Source organism: Canis lupus, chromosome 24 (assembly GCF_011100685.1).
Source record: "Canis lupus familiaris isolate Mischka breed German Shepherd chromosome 24, alternate assembly UU_Cfam_GSD_1.0, whole genome shotgun sequence".
Taxonomy (NCBI): domain Eukaryota; kingdom Metazoa; phylum Chordata; class Mammalia; order Carnivora; family Canidae; genus Canis; species Canis lupus.
This window is the reverse complement of record NC_049245.1, coordinates 1,766,772-1,786,364: the sequence shown is the minus strand read 5'-3', so window position 1 is coordinate 1,786,364 and position 19,593 is coordinate 1,766,772. Positions and strand designations below refer to the sequence as shown.

At 39.4% G+C, this 19,593-nt stretch overlaps 1 long non-coding RNA gene across 1 annotated transcript; it reads left to right on the top strand.

The window, feature by feature from the left end:
- The first annotated feature begins 959 nt into the window (after positions 1–959).
- Positions 960–15,577, top strand: LOC119865533. The gene is made up of 3 exons (XR_005377344.1): positions 960–1,029; positions 5,888–5,998; positions 15,494–15,577. It is a non-coding gene; the product is annotated as an uncharacterized LOC119865533 (long non-coding RNA).
- Positions 15,578–19,593: the final 4,016 nt, after the last annotated feature.

Here is a 19,593-nt window from a genome sequence, read left to right as displayed (position 1 = left end):
CAAACATGAAAATATATGGGAATCCCAGATAATTTCAAGATCTTTCTTTCAACTAAGCTAGGAGCAGGCACATGATGTAGAGAAGCTCATTACTCACTGTAGAGCTGGTTTCTGTTATGTCTGGGCACTTGCAGATATTTGATTAATCATCCTTTCCTCCTAATGGTACCATCATTTCAGTGAGTTGTGGACATGTAGAATCTATAGCAGGAGAGTGAAGAGATCAGTACGCCCTACTATGTTATCTCCCCACGCTGTTTTTGAGATACATTGGGGCCAGAATGAACAATCAGCTATAGGATACTGAACAGGATGGTTTGAATCAAGGAAGGAAATGTTTGGAGACCGTTGTGTGATTTGCTTTATGGGGATATGTTTTTATGACTCAGGAGTGGCATCAAGAAGCTGAAAGACTAGTTAATTGCCATGGTGCTATGGATCTTGGCTGAATATTTGTTACTGCTAGCAGATGTGTGAGTGTGAAACTCAGGACAGCTGAGGTCATTAAATTACAACATCAGTGTTAGCGAAGAGGATGCTACCCACTCAATTGATTTTCCAGGACTTAGTAACCAGAATCAAGACATAGGACTGAATTCTAGTCATTTAATATTGCAATGATTTATTAAACTTTGTAAATATCAGCATGTAATTTTATTTAAAATACTGTAGGGCAGGCATGGGGTGAGCCACTAGGATATTCCTTTAAGAAAAAACTTGCTGACCAGCTGTGAGAAGAACAGATAGGAGGTAATCCTCAGCTGCAGTATTTTTGGAATGTGCCACTGCATTTGCACTGAGGCTTCACACTTTTCAGGCAGCCCCTGGTCAAAAAAGGAATATTCTAGGGTCTGGTTGTGTTTACTCAACACTGGAACTTCCTTGTATTTTCTCAAGACTCCCTACAAGCTGAGGCTTTTCTTACACAGTCCTCCTTTCTCCCTTTACTTTTTTCTCCAGATATGAGACCTGCATCATGATCTGAAGACTTTCCGTTCCTACTTCTTTGCTCCTCCCCATCATTTGCAGGTATTACCCCCAATAAACCTCTTGCACTTATAATCCTCCTTTGGCATTACTTCCCAAAGGACTCAATTGACATACACTGAATAGGGTAAAATGACTAATATTTCACTGCTTTCTTAATCTCCTATCTCAGGTCTGCCAAGGGCCAAGAGAACTATGGAGCAACCCAGAAATTCGGTTGGGGCTTTTGTTACTGTATTTGAGAACCAAAAAACAGACTTCTTTTTTTTTTTTTTGTTTAACTTGATCTAACTCTCTAATTTTTAAAGAAACTAGGTTGTTCAAAATTTATTTTGCATCTAAAGTATTATCATGATTGTTTTTTTGTCTCTTCATAGTTATACGACCAAAGAACTCTCTAACTAGCTTTAACATAGCAATATTTTAAGCATAAATTTCATTATAAAGGAGCTTCACCATGGAAAGACTTATTAATCCTGTTATTGCTGTTTTTAGACCCTTGTCTAAACCAAAGCATCATTTGTGAATAAATTATGAGGTCTTTAGAACTCAGTGACAGAATTTGATGTCTTAGAAATCTTATAGCCATCACATCTAACACCAAAGCAGGGGCATGGATGATTCATACTTCTTGCTCCATTGTGCAGCCTTCTTCTCTAAGGAAAGAGAAATCCTTGAGATGCAAGGAAGTTGAGCTCTAAACACTATCATCGGTGGCTGCTGCTTTGAGTAATGGCAGCAGCCACTCCTGGGAAATCAAAGACAGCATATCAACTTGCATTGTTGGGTTGACCATTAAATCAAAGGGGAAAATTGTGGGTGTATTAGGCCTTGAAGTTATCCAGGGCTTGATTATTATTAAGGGTTTGATCTGTGTCTTGTAGTCTTTTTAGCATCCAGAAAACCACACCATTTGCTAAGACGTTGAAAAAGAGAAGATAGTTAGGCATCTAAAATTACAATTAAGAATAATCAAGATACTTGACTATAGGAATCCTCTCTTGTTTAGGTGGATTGTAGAGAGTAATTTTGGACTGATGATCAGTCAATATTGCAACTGTTAACATGTGATTTAATATCTAAAGTTTGCACACAAGCTGATGGCTTCCATAGTTTCCCAAGACTAGATGGAAGTAAAACTCCTGGAATAAAAATCTTGTCTCTTTCTAGCTGTGTGATTCTGGACAAGTTAATGAACCTCTCTGAACCTCTGTTTTCTAATGAGTAAAGGCAGTGACCCTGGTATGAGCTCATAGAACTGCTGTGAGAAATATATGCTTCAAATAAACTTTGCACAAAGAATTTCAGACAGGAATAGCGGTAATAGTGGCAGTGAATGGAAAGCAAAAATGTATACAAAATATTGGGAAATTACTTGAAGCCTTATTACAGTACCCATTTTGTTTATTGAAACATTTTTTAAAACTGAAAATATAAGAAACTCTAGCCAGTCAAGTAATAAATGTTATTATAAATTCTGAATTAGTAGGATTAATTGAATATGGTAAATAGAGTACATTGAAAACCTTTAAGATGATCACTAAATTTACTTGAAGTATTTACTGTTGCCTTTGGTACATAATTGTGAATAAAGGTATGTTTCTCAAATATTTCTAAAGTAAATACGGTTAGCTCCATCCCCCTAAGCCTCAAGTGCATTAATAAATCTACTCAGTGTTGCTTTTTTTTTTAATTCTGAGAAGAAATTTTGAAGATCACATTGAAATAGAGCCAGATGGTCAGATGTGATTTCACATTAGGTGAATGTTCATAATTTACTTTATCCTGAAGCAACCACAAGAGCAGAAATCATGGTGAATGGCCTCCAAGAACATCAGATCCAAATAATCTCAGGGGTTTTATGTTCTGTCAAACATTTCATCAAATGGCATGAGAAACATATCTTTCATGTCCTTTTCATTTTTAAAACGGCTATATCTTTTACATTAGAGGAAAGTAGTTTTGATATGTGTTTTAAATTACTGCATATAATAACATTCTTTTCTAGAAATGTATCTTTTCCTTGTTTGAGCCAATGCGAAGGATTTTTTTTTATAAGTAGAGTTGATTCATTTAATTCTCTTTCAAATAAAACTTTTAAAATCTAAAATCACTTCTTCTATCTTAAATAAAACAAAGAAACAGTTATGATTTCAGGTGCCCATGACATTCTCAGTGTTTTCTACTGGATGGAATTTTTCAAAATTGATGAATAGGTAACATATAGTAGTCAAGATGATAACTAATCTGATTAAAAAAAAAGAAATGTGGGCTTGTGTAGCAGAAGAATTGGGAAATGTGTTATCTAAATATGTCATGGAATATATTGACTTTAATCTGTAACATATGTGAAGTTTAATCATTAAGCAATGAATTCTTTTTCTGAGGTTTGTATGGTGAATATCAATGAATATAATATTTTTTGACCTGAATGAAATGCCCGAGACCAATCTCTCAAGATTTAATTACGCACTTAAAAATCCCTAGGGTTTTTGCAGGAAGGCTTGAAGCCCATAGATCATGATCTTTGAGCATGATCTTGAATGTATTGGAAGGTGAGGCCAGTACTCAGGGCCAGCCCTATGTAGATTTTTGGAGTGGGCATTACCCACCCTCATTTACTGCTGCCCATTGCAGATCACACAAACCCAAGGTAACTTACTACTTCCTGATGATGATGATAATTTTAAAAATAATAATAGAATAAAATACTAACATTAACTTTTAATTGATGAGTGTTTGTAAGCATCACGTGAAATATTTAAAATGAATGATTTCAAATTTCAATCTCCTTCTTTCTTCCTTCTTTCCTTCCTTCCTTCCTTCCTTCCTTCCTTCCTCCCTCCCTCCCTCCCTCCCTCCCTCCCTCCCTCCCTCTCTCTCTCTGTTTCTTTCTTTCTTTCTTTCTTTCTTTCTTTCTTTCTTTCTTTCTTTCTTTCTTTCTTTCTTTCTTTCTTTCTTTCTTCTTTCCTTTCTTCTTATTACAACCTACTACAAGCCAGGCCCTGGCCAACTTCACAGCAGTCAATGAATCCCTCACAGAACTGATGCTATAGTGGAGTGGGGAAGCAGCCAGTAGCCCACAGAGAAATAAGCCATAACCCACTGTGAGTCTGGCACAGTGGTGGAACCAGACAAGGTCATGGAATAGGGAGAAGTGGAAGTGCAAGGTGGGTCTATCTTAGATAGAATAATCAGGAAAGGCTTTTCTAAGGAGATGCCATTAGATATAAGGCTGGAAGGACACAGAAAGAGCAACCCTGAGGGAATAGCAGGTGCCATTTCCTGAAGGAGGCTGGAGCTTGCAGGTGTGAGCAAGATAGTTGAGTCCAGGGAGGCTGGAGGGTCATGTGTAGGAGAGATGGTGTGGCCAGGTAGAGCTCAGAACTTTGGATGTTCTTTAAAGAGGACTCATGGGATGCACTGAAGGATTGATAGCTGGGTGCTGACATGAGCTGACTTAGGGTTTTAAAAGATTCCTCCATCTGCAATCCAAGATGAAGAGCAGGGGAAGGAATGGCAATAGTGGGGAAACTTCTAATCAGAATAGCGCTGTAGTGCTGCCAACAATGATGGTGGTGGGAACAATGGGGCCGTACAGGAGATGGTGGACCATACATGGTTTGGAAGTTCAGCTGACTTGATTGGCAGGTGAAGTCAACACAACGGATGCCAGAAGAAAGTGTTTTAGCCTTAGCAATGTGGCCAGTGAATAGTATGTAAAATTTGGGTGAAGAAGGGATTTTAGGGATGAAGTACAGGGGATTTAGCTTAGACATATTAATTTTGAGATATTTGGACCTCTACTGTGAGATTTCAGGCTGCATATTAGATATGAGTCCACAATGCCTTATCCACAATTCAAGAACCCATAAATCTCCAAGAAATGAGAACTTCTTCATAACTCTTTGACAGCAGAATCTGACTAGAACCAACATGAGCCTCCTGACAGCCCTGGTTTATCCCCCTGAGAATGTTCATATATTCAAAGCAGTTATTGATATAGTTGATTACAGGGTGGTTACCTAGACCCCAGTGGGGATACAACATGCCCTGTTCAGCAGATTAATTTTCTAAGAGCCCTAAGGTTGAAACATCTTTGTGTCTCCCTGCCATGCCTCTGGATTTTGCATAGATCTGTGGATTTCTATAGAAGTCTGCAAGTCAGTGGTAATGGCAAACATTGAGATGCATGTTTCAATGTGGATCCCCAAGGGACAAGGATAAGGGGGATTTGGAAAAGTCATGATCACTTTCTTAAGTTTTCAGTGAGATTTTTAGCAAGAAAGACTTGACCCCTTGAAAACTCCAGCATGCCCTGAAAGATTGGTAGGAGGATGTAAGCTTTGCTTGGGATCTCTCTACAGAGTATCACCAGCCCTGGCAAACAGTCTATTAAGCTTAGTGCCTGTACTCTGATTTGGCAGGAGAAATCATGCCTTCCGATTCAATGATCCTGATTTTAATGGTTTGGCCTATCTCTTTGACCAGAGCTTTCAGGGACTGCTTTTTATGATATCTGGTTACTAATCCATGTCTTTCAACTGTCAACCAGTGAGACATTTTGGAAAGAAATTGAAACGATGTCACCAAGTTGGATAAATCATATGTGGTGTTTTTTTTCTAAATATGCTTCCCCACCCACACTTAGTATGTGCTAATTGTGGGGCAATTTGAAAATACATAAAAGACTACAAAGAATAAAATGAATATTGCTTACAGTCCCATGATGGAGAAAACCTTTGTGATGTTTTTGATATTTTCCTTACAGTTTTTGTCTTTAAATGTTGGCTCTGTATCTATGTATTTCTGTATTCACATAGCTGAAGTATTAGAGTATATTCGGGTTTGTGTTCTGTTTTTCTTTCAATATTCTCAGATTGTCATATTTCATTCTCAGGAAAGAAGCCTAAAAATAAAATGATGGTGCCGATCTGTTAGTTCACACTGAGAAATGGATAAGCAGGCCTCTCCTCCCTGAGCCAGCGCACACACGCTGCCAAGAAGCCCTGTGAGTACAGAAAAGACAGAATAGAACAGGAACACAAACATCATTTCACAATGGATCTTCTGGACCTACGCCTTCCTTAACTTTTTCTCTCCCTTGGCTTTGTTTCCTATCTTTCATGGTTTTTTTTGTGACTCTAAGTCATGTCTGACTCTACTTCTCATTTTTTACCTTAGGATAAATAGTTTGAAGTCAAAGACCTAGGTCATAGAACATGAACTTTTTGTTTGAATTTTTTCATTACAGCATCTTTCTCATGAAATGATATATTAGCATTATAACATTTGGAAAACATAGAAAAAGAACATGAAAAGATAAATCCAAAATATTCCTGTCACCCAGAGAAAATGGTCACTTCTGTGCCATGTATTGTCCCATCTGATTTTGTGTGCCTGCACTTCTGCTTCTTTTATTCATATTACTTACTGTTACATTGTTTTTTTCCCCTTTATCATTAGATATTATTTGAAAACATGATTTAATGGCCCTTGTTCTCCCAGCTCGTAATGTATTTGGCCATTTCTCTTCCATTGAGTCTATTGAACTGTTTTTTAACTTTTTGCTATTTCAAATACTACTACCATAAACATCCTCACATTGACTCTTTGAACCTCTTGTAGCCTCATCCCACAGTCAGGACTGAGGACACTGAATGAAACCAGGGACATGGAGATGGGCTTCTTTAGGTTGAGGTCAGCACACTTGTATCCGCTGGGCAATTGTAACTAAAGAGGTGCTTCTCTGGGTGGATGGATCTCAAAGACATGTTTCCCCTGAGAGGACTGATAATAAAACAATGCCCCCTTCTTAGGGCTGGCACAGCCTTGCCAGGCACACAGCCTGGCAGAACGTGGGCTAGATTTCTGGGCCCACCTTCCTGGCCAAATGCTTTTGTTGCACTAGACAATCTGTCCAGCCTTACCTAACTGCTGTGGTGCATGTGACTTTTTACCCAAAGGCACAGAGCTAGTAAGTAAATGGTAGAGCTGGTTGGGAGATCCAAAGTTGATCAATTCCAAATCTATTGTTCCTTTAACTATCTATAGCCACCCTCCTGACCAGATCAAGAAGCCAGCGATCTAGGGTTTCTGTACTTCTTTACGCGTGGTATTCATGACATGGCACCAGGATGTTCATAGTACCTTTAGTTTTTGGAAAAGCAGTCACCGCAGGATTACCTAACATTCCATTCAGGCAATCACCTGTATTGTCTGGCTTTCTAAATTCCCCCAAACTTTGTAAAATAAAGTGCCTGAATTTATGGACTCAAGTTAAACACACACACACACACACACACACACACACACACACACCAAAAAACAACTAAACTAACTGTGGTCTTTAGGATTCTTGGAAAATGTCCCCTTCACTAATTCAACTGGAAACAGCACATATTTTGAACACGATCTTAGCATTCACAATACATAGAGTAACTCAATTACTGGAGGGATCACTACAGTTTCTGACATTCCACCAGGATGTTCCAGAATCTTATCTCAACCTTGTCATGGTTTTCCTTGCAGAATTTGGAAAGTAACTTCTACCCACAGGCAGATCGAGGATGAGAAAATGACAGTGCAGTGAGAACTGAAGACTTAATGTGTCCATTTTATGTCTTTAAACCAATCCTCTCTGTTGCATATTTTGACACATGGTTTTTAGATATACATTCATCAGTCTTTGCAAAGTTGGAAGTTGATTCAAAGCCAGATGTTCAGAAATAGAATGCCAAGGCAATTGTAATTTTCTATCCTTTAATTTTTGTACAGTAACTTCATTGTAAAAATTGTTCTAGCCTGATGGGTATCATTGAAAACCAGGCAAAAAGCATGGGTCCAGGAGAGAATCCCTCAGATTATTTATTAAACAGGCGTACGCAGCACTAAAACAAACATTCCTTCGGGTCTGGCACTGGTGTTAGGTGGACTTCCTCTGCATTCTCTTTGAACTTTTTACTTCAAAATAATTTCAGGCTTAAAGAAAGGTTGAGAAAACAGGGCAAAGAACGCTCCTGTATCTTCACCAGTATTTTCAAAATTTTGACACATTTCCTATATTGTTCTCTATCTCTCTTCAGTGCATACTTTCTAAAACCAGGAATGTTCTTGCAGGTAACCATGATATAATATCAAAATTGGGAAAATAATGTGCCTATAATGCTATTATTTAATCCCTTATCCTTATTTTAATTTCACCTGGAGGACACGACCCCAATCAGGGAGTAAAGTTAACATCACCCACCACGGGGCCAGTTGACCACCTTAATCTGTAATGTGATGTCCTGAGAGGGACACAACGTCACATCTGTGATGTTCCTTCAAGAATGCATCAGCTGTATCTCTTCTTAGGGAAACAGACCCACGGTGAGGTCTGGACAGGACTCCTCACAAGTGCCAGCGTCACCAATACAAAACAAGTAGCCACTTCCACAAAGACATAAGGGACAAGTTGTTCCAAAGGAACAGCCACAGCAGCTCTATCATTAGGAATTGTTGGAGCAGATGATTAACCAAATGATCAACAACTGGATGGGGTCCCAGGAAATCAATCCTCACTCATTCTTAAGGAACTGAACTGGCACTTAGCACAAACACGCGCACACTGGCCCCCGTGGGGCGGCGCAGACGGCCCGACGAGCCTGTAGACAGTCCCACGTAAGCAGTCAGCCCCAGGGTTAGGCCGGCGGGTTAGCCCCAGGGTCAGGCCGGCGGGGACCCCCGCCCTGGAGCTGGAGAAGCCCGGGACAGCGCGTGCCCAGGACAGCACGCAGCTCAGGCCGCAGGGCCTCCCTGTTCCCATCCCCGCGCTCTGGGAATGAGCAGATTTGTCCAGCGCAATAACCAGGAGATTTAGGGGCATTTATAGAGCACTTGGCGAGATTTTCATTACATGTTCTTTATATTATATAATTATGATAAGAAAAATAAAATACGACCCTTTTAGGGAAATATTAAACATAGATTTAGTATAAACCTTCTACATGAAGGTTTATACTCCCACCGCCCTCCCCCAACTCTTTAATGAGAAACTTGAACTTGCCCCTGTGATCTGACTTTGTCAGGTTTTATGCTTGATAGGGCTTTATGAAATTCCTCCTCCACCTCAGAACCAGGTTTCTTGGGTCTGAAGCTTATACAGTTTCAGAGACTGGGGAGACTTTAGGAGAATAGAAAATAGCAAATAGCAAACCAGGTAGGAAAGTTAGTATTTACTTAGAATGAGAAAAGTCATAATAAATCACTGGAGGCTTATAGATAGAGGCCTGCATCAGAACTGCTCATATGGAAAGCTTTCTGCTTGATATCTGGCTTCCCCTCCCAACCTAGAATATTCTATAACTCCCAGCAACCCTGCCAGCACTCATAGGGTCTGGTGAAAGCAAGGCACTCTGGACCTCAAACCTGATCAGCTCCACAATAATCACACCATTCTATAATCACCGTAACGGAGACCATTTGTTGACTCAAGTAGGTAACATACAATGGCCATTGGACTTCCATTCAAAAATGAACAACAGTTGAAATATTAGACTCAAAAGCTCCTGCTTTTCTTTAATGGAGAAATGAACTATTATAGTTTCTTATGATAAGGAGTATGGATTTCCAATCCACTCAATTTCTATGTATCAGGCAAGGACTTTGAAAGAGTAACAAGGCTCTATTTTGTAGGACACACATGTCTAGTTATAGCAGGCACCCTGCAGCTGGTTTGGATCAGAAGGGTACTTCAGCCACTTGGTTTCTGATGTACTAGAGCTGAAGTGATACTAGAGAGGACGCTCCAAGACCTCCCCACTCCCAGCTACCTGGGCTGCACTTCCAGCCCCAAGGCCTCCTAGGGCACAGCAACACAGCCTCTCCCACAGCTGCCCCTGTCCTGCACTCAACCTGCACAAGTACCCGGCAGGTGAATGGGCATAGACTTGGCTCTAGCAAGGATGCCATTCATCACGAGGGACTCCAAGGTAAACCAAATCCTACTTTCCTAATCCTCTGTCCTACAAGCCCTAATCAGGCTGCTTTGGGGTCAGATCCAACCAGCCACACTGTCAGTGGAGGGTATAGAAGCACAGCTGGTTTCCTCACACAGGCAGTGGGCAGGTCTGCTCTAGTGGTCAGGGTGCTCCGTGGTCACAGAAGCTTAGGTCAAAATCACAGATAATGTACATGAAAGGGGTTTTAAAAATGGTCAGTTAGTCTCAGACAGATTTCTGGTCAAGCTTCCTGGAGTAGAAACTCTAAGAACAATGCCTCTGATGTGGAGAAAAAGTCAGAGGAGCAGCAACAGAGCAAAAGAAAGAAGCTTTACACAGATGGCCAAACTCTGACAGGGAAAGAGAGATGATATTTTCCAGCAGTTTTCAACCCTCTGTTGCAGTATGGCATAGAGGACAGTATGTGACTGAGGGCAAGTATCTGCCAGTTGGGCAAATCACTTTGGTAAGTCTGTTGCATCATTTGTAGAACCAGCTTCACAAGATTCCCATCTCAGCCATTATGAAGATCAAATGTGAGGCTTTCTTTGTAAATGACTGGGGAAGGTTTGTGTTTATTTTTCTCTTTATGTGACTGTAGAAATGTCTGATGTTCAAGTTCACCTATAGTAGACCATTGATAAAAGCCACACATTTTTATTATCACAACTCATTTAATCTCAGAAATAAACACATACACCCGCTGAATCCCTTGAGAAGAGCTGAGAGAATAGTGTTCTGTCTCCACCTCTCCATTGTGGTGATGGAGGTTTTCACACAGGTTTACCTGAGCATCCAAACCAGACTAAAAGGAAGGAAAAGTTACAAAAATACCACATAGTTGCAGCCTTAAGCAACACTGTAAGGATGAGAAAATATTTGTAGAGAGGATGGTTGAGCCCCTCAGAGATTAATGGCACCTATCTGTCTCTGTATTATTTTATTTTATTTGATATGCATCTACTGTAGCACTAGCTGGGGGAGTCACTTTTCCTTTTCCCTAATCTTCCTGGATTTCCATCCAGCTCCTGCCCTGGAGGCCCCCCTACCCCACCCCACCCCCAAACCACATGCCCAAAATGGCTCCTCAATTTGCAGTTCCCAAGGGGGTATCTCAGAGCTCGGTTCTCATTTCTTCCCATGTCAGCCTGGATTTATACAGCCTTCCTGCAGGGTTTCCTGCTCCATGCTGCTGCAGAGTATTCACAAACTTGCCACAGTTTAATGGCCAAACCTCATATTTAAAATATTATAGATACAAAGAGAGGAATAAATAATTCTCAGTAATGGGCCATTGAGGCCTGGCGGTGGTGTCAGCCTGAAGCTGTGGACAGTTGAAGTCTCAGGTCTTGGCAGTGGAACATAAAGAGTAGCGTGGCTTTGCTTGGGGAAAGCCTGTTTGTGACTCTCCTGCTTCTTTTGGGTCTGGGGTGAAGAAGACCCTCAGAAAGAATTTTGGTTAGAAACCTGAAGCCAACAAGCAGTCATGGCCTCCCAAGATCATTCCCTTTGCCAAAGGTGAAGTGAAAGTGCAGGAACTCCACATTTTTGGGAAACTTTGTTCCAATATGTTCACTGATCACCACCTAAAATGAAATAACAAACAGTTTCCTCCTTCCCTGTCAATGTCTCGAGTATTTATTAGTCATTTAGCTGGGTTTCCAAATTGTCATGTTATAGTAAACCAAACACCAATGGGAATAAAAAGTGTGTTAAAAATAAGAATTTTAGGGATCCCTGGGTGGCTCAGCGGTTGAGCATCTGCCTTCAGCTCAGGGCGTGATCCCGGAGTCCTGGGATCGAGTCCCACATCAGGCTTCCTGCATGGAGCCTGCCTCTCCCTCTGCCTTTTTTCTCTGCCTCTCTCTCTGGATCTCTAATGAATAAATAAATAAAATCTTTTTAAAAAATGAGAATTTTAAAAAATAAGTTTTTTTTAATTGAGGGGAAAAAACACACAAATGAAAATAGAAAACAAGCTTATTGTGAATCAAATATAAATTTTGTCTAGATAGATTAGGTATTTTCTTTCAATTCCTAAATCCTTTTTTTCAAAGATTTTATTTATTCATTTATTTGACAGAAAATGAGAGAGAGAGAGAGAGAGAGAGAGGGAGGGGGAGAGAGGAAGAAAGAGAAAGAGAGAGATAGAGCATAAGCAGGCAGAGAGGCAGGCAGAGGGAGAGAAAGAGGGGGAAGCAGGCTTCCCAGGACCATGACCTGAGCCGAAGTGGATGCTTAACCCATTGAGCCACCGAGGTGTCCCTAAGTCCTATTGATGTATATTCATTTAATATCTATGATATAATTTGTAGCAGGAGTGTGTGTATATGCATTGTTAGAACAGGAAAAAATAATATACCGAATGTAAACAGAATGAAATGATTTTTCTTAATTTTTTGAAGTAATTTTTTGGTACTAGCTCTCCTGCAACAATTTCCATCTGCAACTTTATCTTTAGAAGTTTTAATTAGTTTTTAATTTCACCACTTGATTTTGATGAATGCTGTTGGCAGTGGATTCAGATGGCAAGGGACAGGTTTAATCAATTGCAAGTGGCTCCTATAACCTTTGGTTTGGGAAGTAAATAGGAGGAGAGCAGAAACTCAGTGGCACATTCTCTTCTCTTTCAAACATATGTTCTTATTTAATAAATTCTCTCTCAAATAAAATAAGCCTATAGTTATTGGCGGTCAGTTTCATGTAATAGGAGCTACTACAGTTTCCCATTTAAAAAAAAATAACAAGACTGCAATAAAACAAGCAGTGAGTCACTTTATTGGGTATGAAGTAATAAACCAGTGGTTATAATGATAACTTCTATGACGTGCTTTAGAGGAAAACAACCTTGATTGTTTTGTTCAGTTGGAGGTAGGACTTCTTAGCTTCGTGGCACAGAAAACCGGTAGGTGATCAGATTCCGTCACTGTGCTGTGTTCTCACAGCTACTGGAAGTCTTGGCTCTCAGCAATTATCACAGCCATAATCAATTCATAATGAAGTGTGTCATGTGTTGCTTAATGTCTCAGTCTTTCATAAAACTCTGCATCGGGGCAAGAACTACTGGGCTTCAGTAGCTGAATTCCTGTGTGCATGCATGAATGATTGGCATCCACGGGTGGGAGAAAGACAAAGAGAATGGGGGAAGGAAATGGAAAGAAAGAAGAAAGGAAAAGACAGAGAAGGCAGCTGAAAAAGAATGGAAGAAAGGAATGATAAAGACAAGAAAGGAGAAAAAGGAAAGAAAGAAAAAAAAGAGAAGAAAGAAAGGTCTTATTTATTCGAAACCTACCATCTGGAGATTGTGTCAAGCTTAGTTTACTCTTCACAAGATCTATATCAAATAGGTATTTCTAGCCGTGCTTATCTGTTAAAAGCAAGCAAACCATAGCACTGGTAAAGGGTTCCCAGCGCCTGCTTCCCAAGCTCCCTCTGCTGCACCTTGCCGCCAGCCTCCCACAGCCTCCCAGGACGCAGAGGCAGTAAATGAGAGCAAAGGCATTTCAACCATCAAGTGCTGCTGAGTGCTGGGTGCTCGGACACACCTCATCCCTGCAAGTTCACACGGTTGGGAACCCACAGGGTGACCCATCCCGGGTACCAGAGATGAAGCCAGAACGTCATTACTCCTGGCAGGAACCATACTTTGCGGACAACCTGAGAACTGTGGCTGGACATGGGTTCTAGTCCCCTGGAAATGATATTGAACGCCCGGGGAAATTCTCTTAAAGAAGCAATAATTCTCGGCTGGATATTAACCAGGTCTATGACATACAGAGCTGCCACGTCATCTTCTCATTTCGCTCGCTCTAACCCTGCAGAACGTTTCTAATACAGCAAGGGTGTTTGGTGAAATACGACTTTCTGATTGAGTGAATGCCTGCAGGCCCCGTGATAAACAGCAGTTCAAGCACGCTGTGGCTTTTAATGAGGGACAAGTGCCAAAGCCTGCAGATGAGTTTGTAGCATGCATGCCTTTGTTTGCAACTCCTTTCCCCTCCCCTGCCCTCCAACCCGATTATCTGTTTATTTTTCTTCACATCTATGATCGGTAGCTTTTCTATAGCGAACTTCAGTGTTTTTACCTGCCTTGTAATCATTCTGTTTTTTTCTCTGTCTCCTTGCTCTCAGATGCCAGGTTATTTTTGACTCCAAGGCAGTTTTATAGAAAAGAAGTTTTAAAGAAACATTTACTGTGTGGCAGGATTGGTGTAAGCCCATTGGCATGGAATAGTTGGAAGTCTATACACCTTATCGCTTTGGTCTCTCCCTTCTTTTTATTATCCTTTTTTGGTTTCTATTACTAACATATTTCATTTTCTTCCAGTGTATTTTTCCAGTACTAAAGCTATGCTTTTTTTAGGTCTACCTAGAAAATTTTCAGTTACATCATTTGCACAAATATGTTGATGTTAACATTGAAAAACCTCTTTGCTTGCAGTTGTATATTTTATTTGGCTAAAAATGGCTCATGTCTAATACATTACATGTCCTTTGGTGATACTATTTAAGCGAGAAATTCCAAAACTCACAAATACCGAATAGCCAAAAGCTCCAAAGCTGTGCATGAACACTAAACATGCCATATATCTCCTCCTTTTCCAAACAGAAATAGATTTCTCTCTGATTTGTTTGATAAATTTGACCCAAGATTTCCATTTGGAGTTATTGGAGTTCCTACTGTTTTTCTGTGTGTTGGTGGGCCAAGGCCTAATCACCCCGAAGCCCCACGGAGGCCATAAATTATAGCGATGAGGTGAAGCTTTGTATTCCTTCGACTACAGAAGAAGGGCCATTTTGCTGCAGCCTATTTTGACAGGCATGAATTTAATTCATTGTTTTATGACAGATGGGAAAAGTGTACATGCTCATAGTACTGATTTATGGTCATTTGGGTCTGGAGGATTCTATAATTTGCAACTAATGTGAAAACAGATGGATAGGCAGACACCAAAGGTTAGGCTGACCCGTGGGTTCTCTCCCCTGGTTACAAATGGCGTCCATATGCGTCCAACCTCTCTGGGTGAGGTCTTCGCCGGGAGGACCAGACTCTGTAGAGCCCGCTGCACTTCTTTTTTCTTTTCCTGAGTAAGTCAGTGAAAGTGAAATTTGGGGAACGTTTCTAAGCCTCAGTATTTCAAGAGTCCTTAGGTGCCTTCAGAACCTGTGGGATTCTTCTTTTTCTTTTGTTTCTTTTCAAATTAAAAGGCACTTGCCTAAGGTGTACACAATAGGTTCATTATTATCCAAACAAATAATACCATCTAAAGGCTTCAGTGGCTGTTTTCATTCCAATTGACAAATTTATTTTAATAGAATGATTGATTGAAAACCAGCAGTTGGGGAGTTTCAAAGGAAATACCTTGAGCTGGGTCCGGGTGTGTATTTTTGTGAGAAATGAGTTTGGGCTTAGATAAATGAATTTCTACTTTACAAATGATTTTTCGTTTTTAGAAAATAAGTGGATTATCAAGAGGAATTGCTAGGTTGATGCTAAAAGTATTTAATGCATTTTTGACTATTAGATGATTTCGCCAAAGAAGAAACAACAATGATTGTATCTCTTTTTTTGAAGAAAGAAAGAAATTTTAGACCTTCAGTAACAAGGTAAATCCATAGTTAATTTCTGTTGAATTGGTACTAGTAATCCAAAGCTGTAATGTTAAGAAATTGTTATTTTGTTATTGATTACCATCTTCAATCAGAATAACATTATTATTAACTTCATTTTTATAATATTTCAATATTAAAACTAAACAGGTTATTAATTTTAGTTCTGAAGATGGAATAAAGTTATGTTTAATTCCATTTCATTTTGAAAATTGGAAATGTAGATTTCCATTCCCTAAACCAAGAATACAAAATTCAGGTATGATTAAGGACTGGTTTAGTCTCGATGAAATCAACATTTTGGCAATAAAAGCCAGAAGACATAATGTTTTACAGTGTTAAAATATTGCTTTGTTTTATTCTGATTTAAAGCTACATGTTACACCAGTGCAAGGGCTGCTCCTGAGGTTTAACCAACACAAAACTATCTGTTGGTTCAATTAACAGGACATTGGCAACTTCGCAGGGCTCCGTGAAGATAGCAGTATTAACCTCACTTCACATACCCACTTTTGTACATTTACCCTGGGAAGGGGAAAATTTAACTCACTGGTAACTAATTTTAAGTGGCATCTAGAAAAAAATAAGCCAAGTAAACCAAATTAAGTGTTTTCTTACAGTTGTCTACTTAACCGTAGCTCCTCTTTAATCACTGAAAGAAAATCGTGTGCATGTACTTTTAAATGCTTCACTTACACAAGGACCTTCAGGCTGGGGCTGCCTATGTTAGACAGTAGCTACCACCATCTCATTGCTGGGTCAAATGTGGGTGGCCTCATCAGAAGATAACAAAAAGAATCATATGAAAGCCGGTGAGATAACAAAGTCCAATATCTGACCTTAAAAACTTTCTCCTGGTCCAAATGTTTCATATTTAGTAAACATTCAGATTATTGATATAAGAGCAGCCTAATTTACAATGTCACTTGATAACAAAACAGATACACACTGGGTATTATATGTAAGTGGTGGGTCATTAAATTCTACTCCTGAAAGTAATATTACACTATGTTAACTAACGAGAATTCATTTTTACTTACTTATTTTTTTTAAGATTTTATTTATTTATTCATGAGAAACATAGAGAAAGGCAGAGACACAGGCAGAAGGAGAAGCAGGCTCCTGTGGGGACTCGATCCCTGGATCCTGGGATCATGACCTGAGAGTTAAAGGCAGATGCCCAACTGCTGAGCCACCCCAGTGCCCCAACTAACTAGAATTTAAATAAAAACTTGAAACATGAAAAAACAACAGGTAGGAGAGACATCTTTTTATTCTGTACTTTTTTAAATGGCTGTGGTAAATTTCACATATGTATTCATGTCAACTGCATGGATAGGGTCATATCTCAACCCCACCAGGGCTTGAGATATCTCACCTTGTTGACACATAACCTGTCCCTGCTCCCAACTATCGTGCACCACACCTGTCGCTGCCTGTGCTTCATTTTCGTCCATCATCCAGAGCCCCATCTCCTCTCCAACCTCTTCAATTACTCAGCAGTATCAGTGCTAGGGATTGGACGATGATCAAGAGTTCCAGGACCCCTGCATTGTGGGGTACATGATCTCCCTGGAAGAATTTAGCTCTCCCTCTCCACGTTCCTCCAGTTCCCTAGGGCATATCTCTTCTAAGCACTTGCCCTCTCGGGAGGTTGGTTATTCTTATCTTTCTCTTTTATTAAGGACCTCACTTGATTATATTAACTTTGAAATCTATTACCTACTTCAGTGCCTGGGACAAATAGTTGTTCAATAAAAATTAATTGAAGGTTAAATATGTGAAAGAAAACTGAATTCAGCTCCATGATGATAGCAAACAGGCTTCATGAAGTAAAGTACAAGTAAATCCATAATATATACATACTAATAAAATGATTTCAGTAATAACTATATGCAAAGAAACCAATTTTATAATTATTTTTAAATTTTTTAAACTATTGCTTGCATTATTTTATTGCTCAAATAATGTGTATTTACATCCTTATTGGCAGCATTCCTGCAATTCATATAAAATAAAAGTCAACTTCTTTGGCTTCTTCCTCTCCCCATATATTTCTCCTGAGGGCACCAAAGTTACAGTTTATGAATAATCTTCCATACTTTCTCCTTTGTATTTACAAAAAGTTATATGGAATATATAGGTAAATCATTCTATCTTGGTTTATATATTTTTGTTTCTAATAAATAGATAGCGGACACTGGCAGTATGCCTGGGATTTTTCTGTGTTTAACATGGTTTACTCATTTGATGATCAGGACAACCTTACACAATAGGTACTGTCATTGCACTTGTCTTACAAATGAGAAAACCAAGGGCAGGGAAGTTAACCGACGTGCCCAAGGCAGTGAATGATGCAATGAGGGCAGGGAGGCAAGCAGTCTGCACCCGGAACCTATACTCTGAGACTGTGCCAAATGAATTATTTGCAGCATTTTTTCTCCACTTGATAATATGTCTTGGATTTTTTTTCTCCATGTCTTTACATATAGATGTAGATCATTTTAAAAATTACTAACTAGTAGTCTGTAACATGGGTGTATTCTAGTTTATTTTGCCATTCCCACATCCATGATGTGACTCCTGCCTTTTATTATTATAAATTTCAAACGAATATTCTTATATACTCTGTGCAATTGTGGCAATATTTCTGACTGACATACGTAAGTAAAATGCGAGGACAAGGGGAATGTGTACTATATTTCAATAGATGCTGCTAAATTATTATCCAAAAAGACTACAGTTACTTTCATTAATTAACATTATCTTTTTTGTTAGTATTGTGAGTGTGAAGGATCTAAAAGAGATAGTTAATAGTTCTAATTTGCATTGCCCTAATTGTATCAGGTTTTTTATTTTGTTATTGATTTATAGAGATTCTTTATATATTATAGACACTGGATACTTTATATATTCTGGATACATGTGACATACATTATTAATATATTTCCTAATTCTGTTACTTTTCCCTAAACTTTGTCAACTCCTATTATTCCATTGCTCTAAACATTAATGGGAAAAAACACTTTCTGTGCTTTTTATGCAGCTTAAGAAGTTCTCTTCTACCAGACAGTTTGTTTGTTTGTTTGTTTGTTTATTTATTTATTTTTAAAGATTTTATTTATTCAGGAGAGACAGAGAGAGAGAGAGAGAAGCAGAGATACAGGCAGAGAGAGAAGCAGGCTCCCTGCAGGGAGCCCAACATGGGACTCGATCCCAGGACTCCAGAATCAGGCCCCTGGTGGAAGGCAGATGCTTAACCACTGAGCCACCAGGCATCCCCAGACAGGTTTTTTTTTATATATATATTTTATTTATTTATTTATGAGAGACACACAGAGAGAGAGGCAGAGTCACAGGCAGAGGGAGAAGCAGGCTCCATGCAGAGAGCCCGATATGGGACTCGATCCTGGGACTCCATGATCATGCCCTGGGCCGAAGGCAGACGCTAAACCGCTGAGCCACCCAGGGATCCCCGCCAGACAGTTTTAATTAGACATTTTATTACAACACAATTACATTGATACTTGTTTTACTTTTTGTTTGCTTATTTACCTGCAGACATTCTTCTAGAATTTATTACTGTGCATACTCTTCCCAATACCAATTGTTGAGTAATTCTTCTGCCTCTTACTGATCTGAAAAGCTAATTTGTCATAAATTTAATGAACATTGCTTTCTTCTCATAATTGTAGGAAAATTAGCACATAAAAAACATACAGATAAGACAAAAATTACTAGTAATCATAATACCTTAAACTACTTGTAAGAGTGCCTGGGAGGCTCAGTCAGTTAAGGGGTGGGTCTCCCTTTGGTTCGGGTCATGATTTCAGGGTTCTGGGATCCAGGCCTGAATAGGGTCTCTGCTCAGCAGGGAGTCTGCTTCTCCCTTTCTCTCCCCCTTTTCATGTGTTCTTTCTCTCAAATAAATAAATAAGATATTTAAAAATAACAAAAAATAAACTACTGTGTAGTATTTAGGTGATTTCTTTCCATGCATAGTATCAGTTTATAT